Source organism: Callithrix jacchus, chromosome 6 (assembly GCF_049354715.1).
Source record: "Callithrix jacchus isolate 240 chromosome 6, calJac240_pri, whole genome shotgun sequence".
NCBI classification, from domain to species: domain Eukaryota; kingdom Metazoa; phylum Chordata; class Mammalia; order Primates; family Cebidae; genus Callithrix; species Callithrix jacchus.
This window is the reverse complement of record NC_133507.1, coordinates 28,275,303-28,297,454: the sequence shown is the minus strand read 5'-3', so window position 1 is coordinate 28,297,454 and position 22,152 is coordinate 28,275,303. Positions and strand designations below refer to the sequence as shown.

Sequence of the window (22,152 nt, the reverse complement as noted above, 5' to 3'; positions counted from 1 at the left end):
ATTTATCATCTAATGTGTCAGAAGAAATGTTTGCCTTTCCCAGTGCTAACTGATAATGGTCATGCGTGACCCTATAAAAATTTAACCACTTTTGATAACAATAAACAATAATATTAGCTGCCATTTACTGAGGCTCAGAAACATTAAATAACTTGCCTAAGGTCACACAGCTAGTAAGTGGCAGAGCAGGATCTTACAGTGACAGTTTGGAGGGAAGAGGAGAATAGGTAATGGACTTGATTCCAGCCATGTAGATGCAGGTGGCCTCCTGGACTTAGCTTCTCCAGGGCCGGGCTTAACTCCAGAACTGCCAGGCAGCTCTGTCACCCCAACTCTCCTCATGAGCTTGCTCTGGGACGGCTCCCAAAGCTACTTTTTAATTACAATCCACGTGAGAACACTGTGGCCAGAAGCTCCTATTTTCCTGGCATTTTCCTTCCATTGGGGCCTCCCAACCTCAGGAATTCCTCTGTAACATGGCTAACTCCCCTATTCTTTCCTCCTAGACTTTACCTTGTGGGTTCAGAGAGGAGACTGCTGTTGCTAAGCCCTGCTGAGCATCATTTCTGGTGTGGCAGAGTTGACAAGCCACCTGCTTCTTCACTACTCCTGACTCATCTCTGCAGAGCAGACCCACCTCACTTCTTGGACATCACTAAAGAATGTTCTGGTAAGTAAATTTTTCAGGATTCAAAGCTTACTGCTCAGAACAGTCAAATTTAGAAACCTGGAACTATTTTGCCCATTAATCTTTTTGGTTTTTGAGATGGAGTCTTGCTCTTGTTTCCCAGGCTGGAGTCCAGTGGCACAATCTCGGCTTACTGCAACCTCCGCTTCCTGGGTTCAAGCAATTCTCTTGTGCTAGCCTCCTGAGTAGCTGAGATTACAGGTGCCTGCTACCACGCCCAGCTACGTTTTATGTTTTCAGTAAAGATAAGAGTTTCATCCTGTTGGTCAGGCTTGTCTTGAATTACCGACCTCAGGTGATCCGCCTGCCTCCACCTCCCAAAGTGCTGGGTCCGTGCTGTGGTCAGGTCCAAGACAGGGCCCAGCCAAGTCTAGAGTGATGGCCAGGGTAGGGTCAAACCTAGGGGAGGGCCAAGGCAAGGGCCAGGCCAGGGTGGTGCCAAGATGAAGGCAAGGACAGGAAATGGCCAGGGTAGGGACAGGACAAGGGCAAGGATAGTGCAGGTTCCTGGCATGGCCAGGATCCAGGGACAGGGTGGGACCAGATCAGAGCCAGCACAGGAGGAGGATAGGACATGGCCAAGACAGGGTCAGTTTGGGGCCTGTACAGCCCAGGTAATGGTAAGGTTGGTCCAGGGCAGAGCACAGCAGGGCCAGGTACAAGACAGAGCAGGTTTAGGGTAGGGCCAGGCTGAATGCAAAGGCCACACTCAGAGCAGATTTATGGCAAGGGCAAGACCACTGAAGGGCCACAGAGAAGGCAGGGCCATGGAGGAGCCAAGACAAGGACAGGGCCAGAGCCATAGCATCACCAGCAACTGGGCTGTGGCTAGTGCAGTGACAGAGCCAGAGTCAGGGACAGAGCAGTGCAAGACCAGGGTAAGGCCAGGCATTTCAGGGTCAGACAGGATCAGGACCAGGGAAGAACCAGGGTAAGGCCTCAAGCAGGGCAGGGCCAGGACTAGGATCTAGGATAGTGCCAGGGCTGGGTCATAACAGAGGGGCAAGGCCAAGCAAGGGCCTGAGTAGGGGCCAGGGTAAGGTCAAAGCTAGGGCAGGACTAGGATAGCACAGGGTTAAGGCAGGGCCAGTGAACGGCAAAGACACAGCTTCACCAGGGCATGGTGAGGTCCATGGCTTGAACAGAGCAGGGTCAGTGCCATGCTATAGCTAGGGAAGGTCCAGGGACAAGGCATGGCTGCATCAAGGACAGGACCAGTCCAAGTCCAGGTCCAGGGAAGGTCAAGAGCAAGGAGAGAGCCAGAGCAGAACCGTGAAAAGACAAAGGCAGGTCCAGGGCAGAGTATGGTAAGGGTAGGACCAGAGCAGAGCAGGACTAAGATAGCACAGGGCCTGGCCAAAAGCAGGGGAGGTCCATTGCATGGGAGGACTAGCAGTAGGGCCAGGGAAAACACTGGGCTCAGGACATGGCAGGGCCAGGGCAGAGGAGGGCAGTGCAGGGACAGGATTATATCATGGACAGAGTAGGCCTGGCATTGTCATCCCAGGGCAGGGCCAGGGCAAGTCTGATAAGAAGGCAGGACCAGGGCCAAGACAGAGCCAGGGAAGAGCAGGAACATTGCAGGTTGAGGGCAAGACCAGAGTTTGCAGGGGCAGGGCTATGGCAGATCAGGACCAGGTTAAGGGTTGGACCAGGTCCAGGAATATCATAGGGCCAGGGCCAGTTCAGGGCAAGACAGGGAAGTACTAGAATGAGGCCATAGGGCAGGGCAAGTCCCAAGGCAGGATCAGGTAGTACCAGGGCTGAATGACAGCTCTGAGTGCAAGGGCTGAGGAAGGATCAGGGAAGGTCCAGAGCTGAATCAGGGTCAGATCCAAGACAGGAAGAGGAAGGGGTTGGGAGCAGGGCAGGGATAGGTAGGGCAGCGGGAGGACCAGGCCATGGCAGGGCCAAGTTACCACTTGGACAGGGCAGGACAAGACTGGGGTTGCACAGGGTAAAGGCAGGGCAAATTCATTGCAGGGCCAGGGTCCAGACCAGAACCAGAGAAGTGCTGGGGCAGGGCCAAGGCTGGGACCAGACCAGGAAAAATGGCAATGTCAGCAACAAGGCAAAGAAAGATCCTCAGGGCCAGAGCCAGGGCCATGGCAGGACCAGCAACAGGGTTAGGGCCAGAGTCAGGGCAAGGGCCAGAAAAGCGTGTGCTGGGTTAGGGCCCAGGCAAATCAGGGCCAGGGCCAGGCCAGTGCCATGGTAAAGCCTTAAGCAGGTTAGTGCCAGGGCAGGGTTAGTGCCATGGCTAGGTCTAGGACAAGGCTGGGGCAGGACCATGACAGGACCAGGGTTAGGAGCAGGGGCCAGTGGTCAAGGTCAGGACTGGGGCCAGGTCTGTGCTAGGGTGAGGGCCAAGGTAGAGCAGGGCCAGGTCAAAGGGGCAAGACTAGGACCAGGATGAGGTTAGGGCCAGGGAATAACTAGGGTAGGGTCAGGCAGGGCAGTGGAAGGGTCAGCCCATGTCAGGGCCGTGTCAGCATTGTGACAAGGCAGAGCCAGGCCAGGATAGCACAGGACAAAGGCAGGGCTGGTTCAATGAATGGACAAGTTCAAGGCAAAGAAAGAGCAGCACCAGGATCATGGCAGGACTGGCAACAGGACTCGGGCTGGAAAGCAACAGGACCAGGGTGGAGGCTCGGGCCAGAACAGCACATCAGAGTAGGGCTTGGCAAATAAGAACCAGGACGTGGTCAGGGTGCATGATAGGGCAAGACCATGACCAGGTCTAGGACAAGGCTGAGGGAGGGTTATGACAGGGCCAGCACCATGACAGTGCTAGGGTCAGGAGCAGGGGTCAGGCCTGGTTCAGGGGCAGTGTGCGGTCCAAGGTAGGACAGGGCAAATGGGCAAGACCAGGACAAGAGAGAGATCAGGGACAGGGTCATGCCAGGATCAACAAAGGGCCAGGGGCCAGGCCAGGGGCCAGGCCAGGGCCAAGACTGGGCCAGGAACAGTGCCAGAGGAAGGGTAGGGCCACAGAGAAGGCAGGACTAGGGAGAGTCCAGAGCAAGTGCAGGGCTAGGGCATTCCAGAACCAAGACAATGCAAAGGCAGGTACAGGGTAGACCAAGACCAGGTTAGTGACGGGAGAGATAGGGTAGAACAGAGTATGGCCAAAAGCAGGGCAGGGTCATAGCAGGTGCAGGACTAGGAACAGGGCCAGGAAAAGCAGTGGGCCACGGTATGTTGGTGCCAGGACATTGGATGACAGGGTAGGATTGTGTCATGGACAGGGTAGTTCCAGCATCAGCCTGGGGAAGATCCAGGGAGAAGGCATGGTTAAGGAAATGGCAAGGCAGAGACCTCCAGTACAGGGTCAATGCAGAGTAAGACCAAGGACAGGGCATCTAAGGGCACTAAAGAGCAGGGGAAGGTCCAGGACAAGGTTAGGGGTATGGGCAGGGAAGGGCAGAGTCAGGACCTGGATCAAGGATGGTCTATGGCCAGAGATATGGTAGGGCCCAGGGAGCACCCTGGCTAAATAAGGGCAGGGCCAAGGCAGATCATAGAGAAGGCAGGGCAAAAGCTAAGGCAGGGTCAGAGCACATTCAGGTAGTGGCTAGGGCTGGGCAGGGTAAAGGCACAACCAGTGGAGGGTAAGACTAGGCAATGGCACACATAGGCCATGGCAGGGCTGGGAAACGTCTTGATGGACCAGGGCAGAGACAGATCAAGGCACGGCCAGAATAAATCAGGCTCAGGATATGTCCACATCCAGGTCAGGGCCAGAACATGACCAGGACAGTGACTACTGGCAGGCCTGGTGCCATGACCAGAGTAAGGTGGAGCAGCAGGGTCAGAATCAAATGATGGCCAGCACAGGTCCAGGGCAGGAGCAGGGAAGGTCTAGGGCTTAGTCAGGGTTAGATCTGAGACAGGGTCAGGGCAGGACCAGGGAGGGGTCAGGGCCAGGACACAACCAGGACAGTGTTGGGCAGGGTAATGGGAGGACCAGAACGTGACAGAATCAGTTCAGTGCCAAGACAGAGCAGGGCCAGTCCAGGATAGGACAAGGCAAAGGAGAATAGGTTCAATGCAAAGATCCAGATCAGGGCCAGAGAAGTGGCAGGGCAGGCACCTGGAAAGGGCAATGTCAGTGCCAAGGTAAAGCCCAAGCAAAAGCAGGGTCAGGGTCATGGCAGGACCAGAAACAAGGGTAGGGACAAGATGGTGACAGAGCCAGGGTTGGGACTAGGGCCAGAACAATGTACCAAGGTAGATTGCAGGCAAATACCCAGGACAGGATCAGAGCCATGGTCAGACTAGGGTTAGGGCAAGGCACAGGATATAGGCAAGAGCAATGTCAGGATACAGGCAGCTAGGGTCAGGATTATGACAGGACCAGGGCCAGGGCCAGGGGCCCTGTATGACAAGGGCAGGGATATGGCAGGGCAGGGCATTTTAGAGCCAGAGTCAGGTCATAAGAGAACAGGGCAAAAGTCAAGGCATAGTCAGTGCAGGTCAAAAGAGGGGTTAGGGCTAATCTGGGCCAGGGCACAACCAGTGCCTGGTGATACAGGGCAATGACATGATGGGGCCATGGGAATGCCAGGATAGGACAGAACAGGAAGAGCCTTGGTGGGGCAGGGCACAGACATGCTAAGGCAGGACTGGGACAAATCAGACCCAGGACGTGTCCAAGTGCACGTCAGGGCAGAACAGGACCAGGACCACTCGCAGACCTGGGGCCATGTCAGAATGAGAGGCCAAGCCAGAGCCAAGGTAGGGCCCGTGTAGGTCCAGGACAGGGGAAGGATAGGACATGGCCAATCAGGGTCAGGGTGGGGCCAGGGCAGAGCCAGCACAGGGGGAGGATAGGACATGGCCAAGACAAGGTCAGTTTGGGGCCCGTACAGCCCAGGTAATGGTAAGGTTGGTCCAGGGCAGAGCACTGCAGGGCCAGGTACAAGACAGAGCAGGCTTAGGGAAGGGCCAGGCTGAATGCAAAGGCCACACTCAGAGCAGATCCATGGCAGGGGCAATACCAGCTTCATTTTTTTCATGGTTTGATATTGTTGGATGTATGTTTCTGGGAATTTATCCATTTCTTTTAGGTTATCCAATTTGTGCATAATTGTTCATAGTCTCTTATGATCCTTTGTTTTTCTTTGTTACCAGTTATAATGTCTTCTCTTACATTTGTAATTATACTTATCTGAGAGTCATCTCTCCTTTTTTTCCCATCATATAACTAAAGATTTGTCAGTGTTACCTTTCCAAAATCAAATCTTAGTTTTGTTGATCTTTCTGTTGTCATTGTAGACTATTTCATTTTTTTCTGCTCCATTCTTTATTTTCTTACTTCTGCTGACTTTGTATTTAGTTGCTCTTTTCTAGTTATTTGAGGTATAATATTAGATTGTTCATTTGAAATATTTCTTTTTTTAAATGTAGACACTTGTCACTATAAACTTCCCTTTTAGAACTGCTTTTACTGCATCTCATAAGGTTCATATGTCGTTTTTCCATTTTCACTTGCGTCAGGATACTTTTTCATTTTCTTTTTTGATTCCTTCTCTGACTCAGTATTCAGGAGTATGTTGTTTAATTTCTACCTATTTGTAAATTTCTGATTTTTCTCCTGTTACTGATTTCTAATGTAATACCATTGTGAGTTGAAAGGATGTTTAACATTATTTCAGTCTTCTTAAATTTGTTAAGGCTTATTTTGTAGTCTAACATAGGATCTATCCTAGAAATTGTTTTATGTCCATTTGAAAAGGGTATATATTCTGTTACAGTTCATTGAAATGTTAGGTTTATATTTGATAGGTTCATTTGGTCTATAGCGTTGTTTAAGTTTTCTGGGTCCTTACGGTTTTCTGTCTGGATGACCTATATATTGTTGAAAGTGAGATATGGAAATCCTCTACTATTACTGTATCGCCATCTATCTCCCTTCAAATTTGGTAATATTTGCCTCATGTACTTAGGTGCTTCAATGTTGGCTGCATATACATTATGATAGTTGTATCCACTTGATGAATTGAAACCTTTGTAATTATATAATGACCTCTCTTGTGACAATTTTTGACTTAAAGTCTATTTTTTTGTTTCTTGTTGTTGTTTTTAATTGTACTTTACGTTCTGGGGTACATGTGCAGATCATGCAGGATTGTTGTGTAGGTACACACATGGCAACGTGGTTTGCTGCCTCCATCCCCCCATCACCCACATCTGGCATTTCTCCCCATGTTATCCCTCCCCAACCTCTCTAACACCCTGCTGTCCTTCCTTGGCCCCCTTTAACAGACCCCAGTGTGACACTCCTCTCCCTGTGTCCACGTGTTCTCATTGTTTAACACCTGCCTATGAGTGAGAATATGTGGTGTGTGATTTTCTGTTCTGTCAGTTTGCTGAGAAGGATGGTTTCCAAATTCATCCATGTTCCTACATAGGAAACGAACTCATCATTTTTTATGGCTGCATAGTATTCCATGGTGTACATGTGCCACATTTTCCTTGTCCAGTCTATCGTAGATGGGCATTTGGGTTGGTTCCAAGTCTTTGCTATTGTAAACAGTGCCACTATTAACATACGTGTGCATGTTTCTTTATAATAGAATGATTTATAATCCTTTGGGTATACACCCAGTAATGGGATTGCTGGGTCAAATGGAATTTCTATTTCTAGGTCCTTCAGGAATCACCACACTGTCTTCCACAAGGGCTGAACTAGTTTACACTCTCACCAACAGTGTAAAAGTGTTCCTATTTGTCCATATCCTCTCCAGCATCTGTTGTCTCCATATTTTTTATGATCACCATGCTAACTGGCATGAGGTGGTATCTCAGTATGGTTTTGATTTGCATTTCTCTATCAGTGATGATGAGCATTTTTTTAATGTTTGTTGGCCTCTTATATGTCTTCTTTTGAAAAATGTCTGTTCATATCCTTCTATTTTTGGATGGGTTTGTTTTTTTTTTCTTGTAAATCTGTTTTAGTTCTTTATAGATTCTGGATATTAACTCTTTGTCAGATGGGTAGATTGCAAAAAAAATTTTGTATTCTGTTGGTTGTGGGTTCACTCTAATCATTGTTTCTTTTGCTGTACAGAAACTTTGGAGTTTAAGTAGGTCCTGTTTGTCTATTTTGGCTTTTGTTGCCAATGCTTTTGATGTTTTGGTCATGAAATCTTTGTCTATGCCTATGTCCTAAGTGGTTTTGCCTAGGTTTTCTTCTAGGGTTTTTATAGTGTTAGGTATTATGTTTAAGTCCTTAATCCATCTGGAGTTGATTTTAGTGTAAGGTGTCAGGAAGGGGTCTGGTTTCTGTTTTCTGCAAACTGCTAGCCAGTTTTCCCAACACCATTTATTAAGCAGGAAATCCTTTCCCCATTGCTTGTTTTTGTCAGATTGTTAAAAATCAGATGGTTGTAGATGTGTGATGCTGCCTCCAAGACCTCTGTTCTGTAATTTTGTTTGATATGTGTATGGACACCTATGCTCTTCTTTGGTTACATTTTTAATGGAAAATCTTATTCTATACTTTCATATTTAGCCTATATGTTTCCTTACAGCTGTGAGCTTCTGGTAGGGAGCATAGAGTTAGATCTTTTTAAACCTTTATTAAGATTGCAGTGTTTTCTCTTTCTCCAAACACAGTAAGTTTGGACTCACGGGGTTTCACTGTGCTAACCAGGATGGACTCGGTCTCCTAGCCTCATGATCTGCCCATCTCAGCCTCCCAATGTGCTAGGATTAGAGGGCTGAGCGACCTCACACAGCCAAGAAGTAATTTTTATTATACCAAGGCTATCTGAAAATATCTCAATTTTAGACACATTTAATTAACAGCTTGACATGGCACTGAATTTTAGACTTATTACCATTTTCTCCCCAAAGTTTGAAGGTATGACATCTAACTTCCAGTACTGCTGTGAAAAGTCTGGGCACATGACTATGTTTACCAATCCTTGTAATTTGATTTTTTTTAGTTTTGCATCCTTCAAAAGATCTCTGTCTCTGGTATTCTGAAATGTCCTCACAATATTTTTTGATGTGGATCTAATTTCAACCATTGACCTAGGTACTAAGTGAACTGTTTCAAACTGGAAACTTACACCTTGGCACATTTTCTTGAGTTAATTATCTCATGTATATCCTCTCATTTTCCATTTTCTCTTTCTTAAACTTCTGTTCTTTGAATAATAGGAGTTATCATCCTCTTTGATTTGACCTGAAGTTTTCTCATCTTATTTCCTAATTTCTTTCACTTAATTGTTTCACTCTGCTTCCCTAGAATATTTCTAAACTTTATATTATAATCCTTTTATTTATATATCAAAAACTGTTGAGCAATTCTTATGTATTAGGCACTGTAAAATACTTGTGTCCCATAAAAGACAATTCATTGCATATATTTATATTTGGTTTTGGTTTTCTCAATCTTTCCTTTAATTTGATTTTTATTTTCTCTTCTTTCATCTGTACCCACTTGCTAGGCCCATACTCATTCTCAGTTTTCTTCCACTGATGCATTGAATAATTTATGACTGTTACTTCGACACTACTTGTCCTCTCCTATTAGCCTCCTCTTTCAACATGCTATGGGTTTCCCATCAGGTGGTACCCCACTTCATTCTTTGAGACTTCTTTCCTAATTTTCACTGGGTCTGAATCAAAACTTCATCAGTAATTTTTCAGCCCTCTCAACCTTCACTTTCCTTATGGTTAATTTCGCACTGAAGTTCATTATTGTTACCTTTTTTTGTATGGTTGCCATCAAGAGGCATGCTTTTCTTTGTTATTAACAAAAGCCAGTAATTAGCAACAATTTAACTTATGAGGAAAGAAACAATTTTACACCATAATTTTTCTGATATTTGATAAATCAAGGAGACGTTTTAGAGCCCTTCCAATTCTTAAGGTGATTCTTAGCCTTGAGATTTCTGCTCTAGAGTTCTACCTACTGGCTTATGGATCTGATCATTTGAGTTCTGTGATTGAAACATTACTTTCTAATCTGACCACTTTTGCAGAGTCAGAAACTGGCATCAAATAACACATATCCTTCCAGATTCATGCAAGTTTTCATTACGTAAATTTTTACAACTTTCTCTGTAGGACCAAATTATTGCACACTAGATTTTATTTTCTGCCTATTCAAATATGTTTCAAATTATTCAATTATATTTATTCATTCATGTATTCCAATTATTCATTCAGTAGGGGTGTGTGTGTGTGACGTTAAATGACTGAAAAGTAACGTATACAAAGTTTAGCCTTAAAATGTTGTTTCATATCTGTTATACATCTGAAATGAGCTGTACAGGCAGTTTCAGGAAAGGACTACAAAGCTCAAAGAATGGAATAGGACATGATTGCTGTCTCATTTTAATGTCTCTCTGGGCCTGGTAATTAAAAGTACTTTACATTCTTCAGATAAGTGGGTTTTTTTTTTCTTTTCTCAGAGTTTATTTAGGAGAAGGCTACAATTGTTGACAGTGCTTTGCTATAAGACTTGTGAAATGTGGGAGGAGAGCACTACTGTTTCTTTGTAATACAATTTTATAAACTATTGGATCTTTTAAACCCTGTGATGATAAGCAACCTCAATAAATATAAAGGTAATGTAACTGAAATATAAGAAATATTATGACATATATAAAGAAAAAGATAAAATTGTTGTTTTTCTTATTACAGATTCCTAATCTGAAAATATGAAATCCATAGTGCTCTGAAATCTGAAACTTTTTGAGCACCAACATGACACCACGTGTAAGAAATTCTACTTGTGAGTACTTAACACAAACTTTGTTTCATGTGCAAAATCACTTAAAATAGTTTGTAGAATTAACTTCAGGCTATATGTATAAGGTATATATGAAGCGTAACTGAATTTTACATTTAGTTTGGGGTTCCATTCCCAGGATATCTCATGTATATGTAAATATTCCCAAATCTGAAATAATCAGAAATCCAAAACACTTCTTGGCCCAAGCATTTTGGATAAGGATACTCAACCTGTCAGTTGAATATAAAATATTTTTCTTTGATAGTTCTACATGCCACAAATTTTTCTGACTCCAAACAAGCCTATGTCACTCTTGCCTCAGATATGTGTGATTTGAAGCTTAGCAGAAAACCTGCCTCCCACTTTTTCTAGACTGTTTTCTAGGTATAATGCAGATAACTTGTAAAATAATGTTCTAGGGTGTAATATATAAATCCTGCCTAGGCAAAAGCAAAAGGTGCAGGAAAGGACTCTAGGTTTAACTTCTAACTGGCTTACTCATGCTTCTCTCCAAGAGAAAAGCCAAAAATGTGCCCCCAAGGTGGATGCCTGGTTAGTCAATTATGGGTAAGACTCTGTGCAACACAAGAGCAACCTAAGACAGGCACAGCCGTAGGGAGGCGAACAAAGGCTAAATTCATACAAAAAGCCAGTCTGCTCCCATGAAGGAATCGAGCAGCACTAGAAGCAGATACACCAGCAGCGTAATTGACAGGAAAGTAAGTTGCAGTGAGGCAAGCAAAGGCTAAATTCATACTGGGAGCAGAAGCACCAGCAGTGTACTTGACAGGCAGGCAAGTAAGTTTCCTGTGTGCCCCCCAGGTGGATGGCTGGTTAGCCAATGACGGGTAAGACTCTCTGAAAGATGAGAGCAACCTAAGACAGACACAGCCGTGGGGAGGCCAGCAAAGGCTAAATTCATACTGAGAGCAGATGCACCAGCAGCTTACTTGAAAGGCAGGCAAGTAAGTTGCCTGTGTGTCCCCCAGGTGGATGGCTGGTTAGCCAGTGACGGGTAAGACTCTCTGAAAGATGAGAGCAACCTAAGACAGACACAGCCACGGGGAGGCCAGCAAAGGCTAAAGTCATATGAAAAGCCAGTCTACTTCTATGAAGTACAGGAGCAGCACTAGGAGCAAATACACAGGCAAGGTAATTCCCAGGCAAGCAAGTTGCCTATGAAGAGACTTGGACTCTGCATTCTGTGCATAAAAAAGGATGTAAAAGCTTTCTGATAATAGTATCTAGATTTTAAAAGGAAGCTTTTAAAGGTGGAAAATGTGGAAGGAAATGAAAGTGAAGTGGAATAGAATATAGTTTAAATAATAAGCATATAAGTGGTAGTTAAATAAAAGTACAAGTAAAGCAGAATGGGAACCCCTCTCTTTACCTAGATAAGCACACTGGAGCACATATAAGTGTGCAACAAGCACATTTCTGCATTTCCTGTTCTTCTGATCTCCCTGGATCACCTCCCCCCACCTTTTTACCCCTTACCTTTAAACACTTCAGGATGTATATTCTAAGAATGTCAACTTAGGTTTTGAAAGAAATCAAGACCGAATGTGTTTCACTTAGTGATATAGGTAGGCTGTATTAGACCCTTAGGTTGCCTGATGGTCAAATGCACTTATCTTTCCTCCTACCATATAAGACCTTCCCTGTTCATATTTGATATTTATTGCTTGGAACATTCCAACATACAAACTAGATTCATGCAAACAAAAACACTCTTAGTATAAAAGAGACCTACTGAGGTTTTATGGATACGAAAAGAGCTACGAAAGAGGATGAATGAAAACAGAACAGTGGAGCAGCAATTGTGTTTGCCTAGGGGAAATTTAATGATTGGATCAAGTGGTCCTTAGTATGTCTGATCGTAACGGATCATATGGCCTTGGAAATTGGGAAGTAGGCCCAGATTATGTTCTGAGATGGACTTTATGGACAACTTCCTTTGTTTCTTAAAACATCCACATCTGCCGCTGAAAAAAGCAGTATTTCACATTGTATATACGTTGTATATACATAATGTAAAAGTAGAAGGGATTTCACATTGTATATACATAATGTCAAAGTAGAAGGAATTTCAAAATCGCCCTGTTTATATACATTATGTCAAAGTAGAAGGGATTTCAAAATCGCCCTGCGTGCTCTTACTGGGTTACCATTGTGTTGTTAAAGTGCTTTGCAACTTGAAAGAGCTATTGAGAATAAAGTTTGTTATGAGAGATCATTGCAGCTTATGGTTGTTAATGTTGTGACAGTGGAGAACGTGGCCTTTTGGGAATGGGCTTCCAGGGACCAATGTAAGATGTATATGTTTGAAATAGGGTAAAAAATCAAGGTATTCAAAGTTGCAGGACAGACTTTTAGATTTAATATTTTTAGTGTATTCAAGTTTGGAATTTGTTTTATGTTTTTTTGTTAGAGATGGGTTCTCATTCTATTGCCCAGGCTGGAGCACGGTGGTGTAGTCATAGCTCACTATATCCTTGAACTGCTGGGCTCAAGCAATCCTCTCACCTCAGCCTCTTGAGTAGCTGGGACTACATGCATGAGCCACTGCACCTGGCTAATTAAAAACTCATTATGAGATAGGTCTCACTATATTACCCAGGCTGGTCTCAAAATCTTGTGCTCAAACAATTCTCCCACCTCGGCTTCCAGCGTGGCTGGGATGAGAGGCATGGGCCAGACACCCTGGCTGTGTCTTTTATTTGGTGTTCATTCTATATAGTCTAGGTGTTTGGGGAATAAAAAATGTGAATCATCTTAACCTTACAGTTCAGGACTTGGACTCTGTGATGGATTGAATAGTGTCCCCCACCCACCCCCAAAAAAATTCCTATGTCCACCACACCTAAGAATATCAGAATGTGACTTTATTTGGAAAGAGGGTCCTTATAGATATAACTAGTTAGGTTAAGATTGTTATACTAGATTAGGATGGGCTCTTATGAAGAGAAGAGGACCCACAGATTCATCGAGGTATAGAGAGAATACCACGTGAAGACATTGGGAGGGATAGGAGTGATGTGCCTCTAAGCCAAGAAACACCAAGGATTAGTGGCAACCACTGGATATATATAGAAAGAGGTAGGGAACAGATTCTCCCTCAGAACTTCCAGAGGAAACAACCCTGCTAGAACTTTGATTTGGGGATTTTTAGGCTCTAGAATTTTGAGAGAATAAATTTTTATTGTTTTAAGTTACCTACTTTGTGATCATACATATTTATCTTTAACAGAATTTTTAAAAATTTTACAAATTTATGGGGTACATGTGAAATTTTATTACATATATGTAATGTATAAGTCATTCAAGGATATTCAGGATGTCCATAACCTGAGGACAATACATTTTTGTTAACTGTAGTCACCCTATTCTTCTATCAAGCATTAAATTTATTCCTTCTATTTAACTATGTTTGTACACCTTAACCCACTTCTCATCTTCCCCCTTTCTCTCATGTACCTGTCCCAATATCTGTTATCTCTTTCCACTCTCTACCTCCCCCCACATGATGAAATGTTTTAGCTCTGACTTCTGAGAACCTGTGATACTTGTATTTTTTCTCTTTTTCTTGAGACAGAGTCTTGCTCAGTCTTGGCTCACTGCAGCCTCTCCCTCCTGGGTTCAAGCAATTCTTCTGCCTTAGCCTCCTGAGTAGCTGGGACTACAGGTGCATGCCAAATGCCCAGCTAATTTTTGTATTTTAAGTAGAGATGGGGCTTCACCATGTTGGCCAAGATGGTCTCAATCTGTTGACCACGTGATCCCAACACCTTGGCCTCCAAAAGTGCTGGGATTACAGGCACGAGCCACTGCGCCTGGCTAATACTTGTATTTTTGTGCCTAGCTTATTTTGCTTAAGATAACATCTTCAGTTCCACCCACATTGCTCTAAATGACAAGATCTTATTTTTTGTGGTTGAATAGTATTCCATTGTGTATATACACAACTTTTTATTCACTTATTGGTGGACACTTAGGTTGATTCTGTTATCTTTGCTAGTTGTTTTTATTATTATTGATTTTAGGTTTGGGGGTACATGTGTAGAACAGGCAAGATAGTTGCATAGGTACACACGTGGCAGTGTGATTTGCTGTCTTCCTCCCCTTCACCCACATCTGGCATTTCTCCCCATGTCATCCCTCCCCAGCTCCCCCCCCACTGCCTCTCCCCTATTTCCCCCAACAGACCCCAGTGTGTAGTGCTCCCCTCCCTGTGTCCATGTGTTCTCATTGTTCATCACCCACGTATGAGTAAGAATACACGGTATTTCATTTTCTGTTCTTGTGTCAGTTTGCTGAGAATGATGTTCTCCAGATTCATCCATGCCCCTACAAACTCATCGTTTTTGACTGCTGCGTAATATTCCATGGTGTATGTGTGCCACATTTTCCCAGTCCAGTCTATCATCGATGGGCATTTGGGTTGGTTCCAGGTCTTTGCTAATGTAAACAGTGCTGCAATGAACATTCGTGTGTATGTGTCCTTATAGTAGAATGATTTGTAGTCCTTTGGATATATACCCAGTAATGGGATTGCTGGGTCAAATGGAATTTCTATTTCTAGGTCCTTGAGGAATCGCCACACTGTCTTCCACAATGGTTGAACTAATTTACACTTCCACCAGCAGTGTAAAAGTGTTTCTATTTCTCCACATCCTCTCCAGCATCTGTTGTCTCCAGATTTTTTAACGATCGCCATTCTAACTGGCGTCAGATTGTATCTCAATGTAGTTTTGATTTGCATCTGATGACCAGTAATGATGAGCATTTTTTCATGTTTGTTGGCCTCATGTATGTCTTCTTCTATAAAGTATCTGTTCACATCCTTTGCCCATTTTTGAATGGGCTTGTTTGTTTTTTTCTTGTAAATCTGTTTGAGTTCTTTGTAAATTCTGGATATCAGTCCTTTGTCAGCTGGGTAAACTGCAAAAATTTTTTCCCATTCTGTTGGTTGCTGATTCACTCTAGTGACTGTTTCTTTTGCCGTGCAGAAGCTGTGGAGTTTGATTAGGTCCCATTTGCCTATTTTGGTTTTTGTTGCCAATGCTTCTGGTGTTTTGGTCATGAAGTCCTTGCCTACTCCTATGTCCTGAATGGTTTTGCCTAGATTTTCTTCTAGGGTTTTTATGGTGCCAGGTCTTACATTTAAGTCTTTAATCCATCTGGAGTTAATTTTAGTGTAAGGTGTCAGGAAGGGGTCCAGTTTCTGCTTTCTGCACATGGCTAGCCAGTTTTCCCAACACCATTTATTAAACAGGGAATCCTTTCCCCATTGCTTGTTTCTGTCAGGTTTATCAAAAATTGTATGGTTGTAGATATGTTATGTTGCCTCCGATGCCTCTGTTCTGTTCCATTGGTCTATATCTCTGATTTGTTACCAGTACCATGCTGTTTTGATTACTGTAGCCTTGTAGTATAGTTTGAAATTCGGTAGTGTGATGCCTCCCGCTGTGTTCTTTTTGCTTAGAATTGACTTGGCTATGTGGGCTCTCTTTTGGTTCCATATGAAGTTCATGGTGTTTTTTTCCAGTTCTGTGAAGAAAGTCAATGGTAGCTTGATGGGGATATCGTTGATTCTGTAAATTACTTTGGGCAGTATAGCCATTTTCACAATATTAATTCCTCCTAACCATGAACATGGAATGTTTCTCCATGTGTTTGTGTCCTCTCTTATTTCGTTGCGCAGTGGTTTGTAGTTCTCCTTGAAGAGGTCCCTTATGTTCCTTGTAAGTTGTATTCCTAGGTATTTTGTTCACTTTGTAGCAATTATGAATGGCAGTTCGTTCTTGATTTGGCTATCTTTAAGTCTGTTATTGGTGTATAGGAATGCTTGTGATTTTTGCACATTGATTTTGTATCCTGAGACTTTGCTGAAGTTGCTTATCAGTTTCAGGAGTTTTTGGGCTGAGACGATGGGGTCTTCTAGATATACTATCATGTCGTCTGCAAATAGAGAGAATTTGGCTTTCTCCTTTCCTTTTTGAATACCCTTTATTTCTTTTTCTTCCCTGATTGCTGTGGCTAGAACTTCCAGTACTATATTGAATGGGAGTGGTGAGAGAGGGCATCCTTGTCTAGTGCCGGATTTCAAAGGGAATGCTTCCAGTTTTTGCCCATTTAGTATGATATTGGCTGTTGGTTTGCGTAAATAGCTTTTATTATTTTGAGATATGTTCCTTTGATACCGAGTTTATTGAGGGTTTTTAGCATAAAGGGCTGTTGAATTTTGTCAAATGCCTTCTCTGCGTCAATTGAGATAATCATGTGGTTTTTGTTTTTGGTTCTGTTTATGTGGTGAATTACGTTGATAGACTTGCGTATGCTAAACCAGCCTTGCATCCCCGGGATGAATCCTACTTGATCATGATGAATAAGTTTCTTGATTTGCTGTTGCAATCGGCTTGCCAATATTTTATTGAAGATTTTTGCATCTATGTTCATCATGGATATTGGCCTGAGGTTTTCTTTTCTCGTTGGGTCTCTGCTGGGTTTTGGTATCAGTATGATGTTGGTCTCATAAAATGATTTGGGAAGGATTCCCTCTTTTTGGATTGTTTGAAATAGTTTTAGAAGGAATGGTACCAGCTCCTCCTTGTGTGTCTGGTAGAATTCGGCTGTGAACCCGTCTGGACCTGGGCTTTTTTTGTGTGGTAGGCTCTTAATTGCTGCCTCAACTTCAGACCTTATTATTGGTCTATTCATAGTTTCAGCTTCCTCCTGGTTTAGGCTTGGGAGGACACAGGAGTCCAGGAATTTATCCATGTCTTCCAGGTTTACTAGTTTATGCGCATAGAGTTGTTTGTAATATTCTCTGATGATGGTTTGAATTTCTGTGGAATCTGTGGTGATTTCCCCTTTATCATTTTTTATTGCATCTATTTGGTTGTTCTCTCTTTTCTTTTTTATCAATCTGGCTAGTGGTCTGTTTATTTTGTTGATCTCTTCAAAAAACCAGCTCTTGGATTTATTTATTTTTTAAAGTGTCTTTCGTGTCTCTATCTCCTTCAGTTCAGCTCTGATCTTAGTTACTTCTTATCTTCCGCTAGGTTTTGAGTTTTTTTGACCTTGCTTCTCTAGCTCTTTCAATTTTGCTTTTCTATGTTCTAAATTGTTTGTTGTCACACACACACACACACACACACACACACACACACACACCCCAAATCTTTTTGATAAGGAAATTTTTGGTAAATTTGGTACTGTAATGTATCTCCAACACCAAATATGGCCCCTATATTAAATCTCCAAATGTCAGTTATCAGTTGACTAATGATAATTGCAGTTGCTTCCTCTATAAATGAGAAAGTTGGAAAGATTGCTGACTCCCAAAGGTGGGAGGTATTGCCATCAGGTTGTTTTAAAACATTTGAGAAGCCTGTGTGTGTTTGTTATGGGACGTATGCTACTGGTACTGAAAGCATAGGCACCATAGATTCACATTATCTCACAACATATTGCACAGTGAAGTATTACTATATATCGCACATAAGTTTTGGCATTCTGACCATGCATTTGTTTAGATAAAAAACTGGTTTTAATGATCTGAGACTAAAATATTATTTTATTTTATACATGAAATATCAAGTTTTGTATGGTTTTAGTGTATAATAAACTTTCCAGAAATGAAGGCAACTTGACTATTGAGGTATGGTTGTACTGTTATTTTTTCCCGAGGATTGTTCATCATTTTGTAAAAATTGCACTACTCCTGGAGAAAGTTTATGGCATTTAAGTTACTGATATAACACCACATGTTTCTAGCTTTCCCATTCATGAGAATTTTTTTTACTTATATGTATATGTTTGTATATGTGAATGTATCTAGTTAACCTTTACTTTAAATTAGAAATGTAAAAATTAATATTAATACATTTTTATTTTCTTTACTTATCTTCATATTTATTTACTATAAGTCAACAGAACCATTTGGTTACTTTATTTTTAAGCTTTTCCTGATGAATCATTTACATTTAAAATAGATATGTCCCTTGCATTACAATATGGTCATTTTTCAGTAAACTCATTATAAGTTGAAAATATTATAAATCAATACATTCATTGTGTGTATAAACCACACATTGTAGTTTAGCCTAACCTATTTTAAATGTGTTCAAAACGCTTCCATTAGCCTACAGTTAGACAAAGTTATATAACCTATTTTATAATCAAATGTCAAATATCTCATGCAATGTATTGAATACTGAAAGTGAAAAACAGGATGGTTGCAAGAGTACTCGAAGTGTCATTTCTACTGAATACATATCACCTGTGTACCAGCATAAGTCCAGAAAATTTTAAGTGGAAACATGATTACATCAGATATTGTGTGTACATACATATTATTTGCTAAACATTGCATTTTCTTTATCAAAGTCATGAAATTATCTTGACAAAAAGTATGTTTGTAGGTCTTTCAAATTATCTTAATTTTAGGTCAGAATATTTAAGGATGTATGGTTGCCAGAGTAATGCCATCCCCCTCCAAAAAAAGATGTCCATATTCTAATATCTAGAACATGTGATTGCATTACCTAATGTGGCAAAAGGAACTTGGCCAATTTAATTGAGATGTAACTGAGTTATGAATTTTCAGAAGAAGTGGTCATCCTGGATTAGCCAGTTGTTTCCAGTGTTATTACAAAACCTTAATAAATGAAAGAAAAATGCAAGAGAGTCAGAATTACAGAAGATTTGATGATGGACATACAGGTGAGACTGATGCTGTTGCTTGCTTTAAAGAGAAAGAAAGGGTCCAAAAACCAAGGAATGCCAGCAAACTCTAAAATTTGGAAAAGGCCAGGAAAAAAATCATCCCATAGAGCTTCCAAAAATAATGCAGCCTGGCTGATATCTAGACTTAGGCAAGTGAGACCCATTTTGGGCTTCTGAATGCAAGAATTGTAAGATCATAAATTTGTGTTGTTTTAGGCCTCTAAGTTTGTGGTAATTTGTTACAGCAGCAAGAAGAGATTAATATGGAATATCTAAGTAAAGTTGCACTGGACAAAGAAGACTTTATTGAAGACTGTTGTAATAGAGGATAGAGATTGAATTCAACTTTTCTTTTATGTCTTCCAGTACTTTCTTTAGCTAGTAATAAAGTACCAGAAGATATTAGAGAATGGGTTGGTCAATGTAATTAGGCCATCTGTTCTCATTTATTGAAGTTAGGCTTCTACCTTCCCACAGAAACCGGAAAAAAACAGTTCTATGTTTACTTTTCAGAGGGATAGTCCTCAGGTTCTTAAGAAAGACATCCCTAAGTTGTAAAACAAGCAAAACACTCCGCATTTTTAAAATTCTACATTTGAAAAGGATAGTGAAAAAAATTGTGATTACAAGTTTTTTTAAGTAAACACTCTAAGAAAAGAGAGGTCAGGGGCCTAGAGTCAGGAAGAAGTTCATTTAAACTTTCATCAAGATGTAGAGAATGTTAAGACTGTCTTGGTCAGGGGGCATTAAAAAATATTAGTTTAAAAACATTCCATGCTCATGGTTAGGAAGAATAAATATGATGAAAATGGCCTTACTCCCCAAAGTAATTTAAAGATTCAATGCTATCTCCATCAAGCTACCATTGACCTTCTTCACAGAACTGGAAAAACATACCTTAAACTTCATATGGAACCAAAACAGCCCACATAGCCAAGACAATCCTAAGCAAAAGCAAAACAAAAAACAAAGCTGGAGGCATCACACTACCTGATGTCAAACTATACTATAAGACTACAGGAATCAAAACAGCATGGTCCTAGTACCAAAACAGAGATATAGACCAATGGAACAGAACAGGGGCCTCTGAAGTAATGCCACACACCTACAACCATCTGATCTTTGACAAACCTGAGAAAAACAAGCTTGGGAAAAAGATTCCCTATTTAATAAATGGTGTTGGGAAAACTGACTAGCCATATGCAAATAGCTGAAACTGGACCCCTTCCTTACACCTTATAAAAAAATTAATTCCTGATGGATTAAAGATTTAAACATAGACCTAATACCATAAAGACTCTAGAAGAAAACACATAGGCAATACCATTCAGGAAATAGGCATAGGCAAGGACTTCATGACTAAAACACCAAAAGCAACAGCAACAAAAGCCAAAATAGATGAATGGGATCTAATTAAACTTAAGAGCTTCTGCACAGCAAAAGAAACTAACTTTAGAATGAACTGACAACTAACAGAATGGGAAAAAAAATTTTGCAGTCCACCTATCTGCCAAAGGGCTAATATCCAGAATTTACAAAGAATTTGAACAATTTTACAAGAAAGAAACAACCCCATCAAAAAGTGGGCAAAGGATATGAACAGACACTTTTCAAAAGACATTATGCAGCCAACAAACATATGAAAAAAAGCTCATCATCACTGGTCATTAGAGAAATTCAAATCAAAACTTCATTGAGATACCAACTCACACCAGTTAGAATGGCAATCATTAAAACATCTGGAGACAGATGCTGGAGAGGATATGGAGAAATAAGGCTTTTACACTGTTGGTGGGAGTGTAAATTAGTTCAACCGGTGTGGAAGACAGTGTGGTGATTCCTCAAGAATCTAGAAATAAAAATACCATTTGACCCAGCAATCTCACTACTGTGTATATACCCAAAGGATCACAAGTCATTCTATTATAAAGGCACATGCACACGTATGTTCATTGTGGCACTGTTTACAATAGCAAAGACTTGGAACCAACCCAAATGCCCATCAATGATAGACTGGATAAAGAAAATGTGGCACATATACACAATATACTATGCAGCCTTATAAAAGGATGAGTTTATGTCCTTTGCAGGGACATGGATGAAGCTGGAAACCATCATTCTCAGCAAAATGACACAAGAACAGAAAACCAAACACCACATGTTCTCACTCTTTAAGTGGATGTTGAACAATGAGAACACATGAAGTAGAACATTACCCACTGGGGCCTCTTTGGGGGTGGGAGGGCTAGGGGAGGGATAGCAGGGGGTGGGGGATTGGGGAGGGATAACATTAGGAGAAATACCTAATGTAGGTGATGGGGGATGGGCAAACCACCATGGTACATGTATACCTATGTAACAATCCTGCACGATCTGCACATGTACCCCAGAACTTAAAGTATAATAAAAAAAAGAAAAAGAAAAACTAATAGCAGGCATACAAAAAAATAATAAGTATTATTTTTAAAACTACTTAAAAATAAAAATACTGTGTCTGATAGAACTGAGAATAATTAGATACATTTTAATTTTTTTCAATTTTTGAAATTAGATATCTCAAAATACTGAATATTCAATGTACTGATATGGAGAATTTGCCACAGATTATTCTTATTATTTCTATTATCAAGATTCACCAAATTCTATGTTTCCCATGAAGGTTTTCTTGGTTTTCAGACCCTATTATCTGTCTCATAAAATGCCCTACAACCAAATATTTTCTATATACATTTTTAATATATGTCATGTCTATAACTAGATTATATGCTGTTGGAGCCTAAAGACTTTGTTCTGTCCTATGCCATGTTCTTTCAGTCACAGAGAATAAGATGTTACATTCTCAACATAGTATATACTCACAAACCTCTGGTCATTGCTTGACTATTCTCTCCTAAAGTTTACTAATGTGGTTAGAAAAAAATTTCAGAATATTTTTGAGTTAGTTGAATAAGAAAGCATACATATATCTATACTATTCTGTTCA

The 22,152-nt window shown here is 41.5% G+C and overlaps 1 long non-coding RNA gene across 1 annotated transcript in view; it reads left to right on the top strand.

Annotated features, from left to right (window-relative positions):
* Nucleotides 1–18,272, top strand: part of LOC103790802 (uncharacterized) — a 31,962-nt gene extending 13,690 nt beyond the window's left edge. Inside the window, exons 6-7 of the long non-coding RNA XR_013519295.1 lie at nt 507–670; nt 10,349–18,272. This is a non-coding gene — a long non-coding RNA (uncharacterized LOC103790802). The remainder of the gene's footprint in view (nt 1–506; nt 671–10,348) is intronic.
* Nucleotides 18,273–22,152: the final 3,880 nt, after the last annotated feature.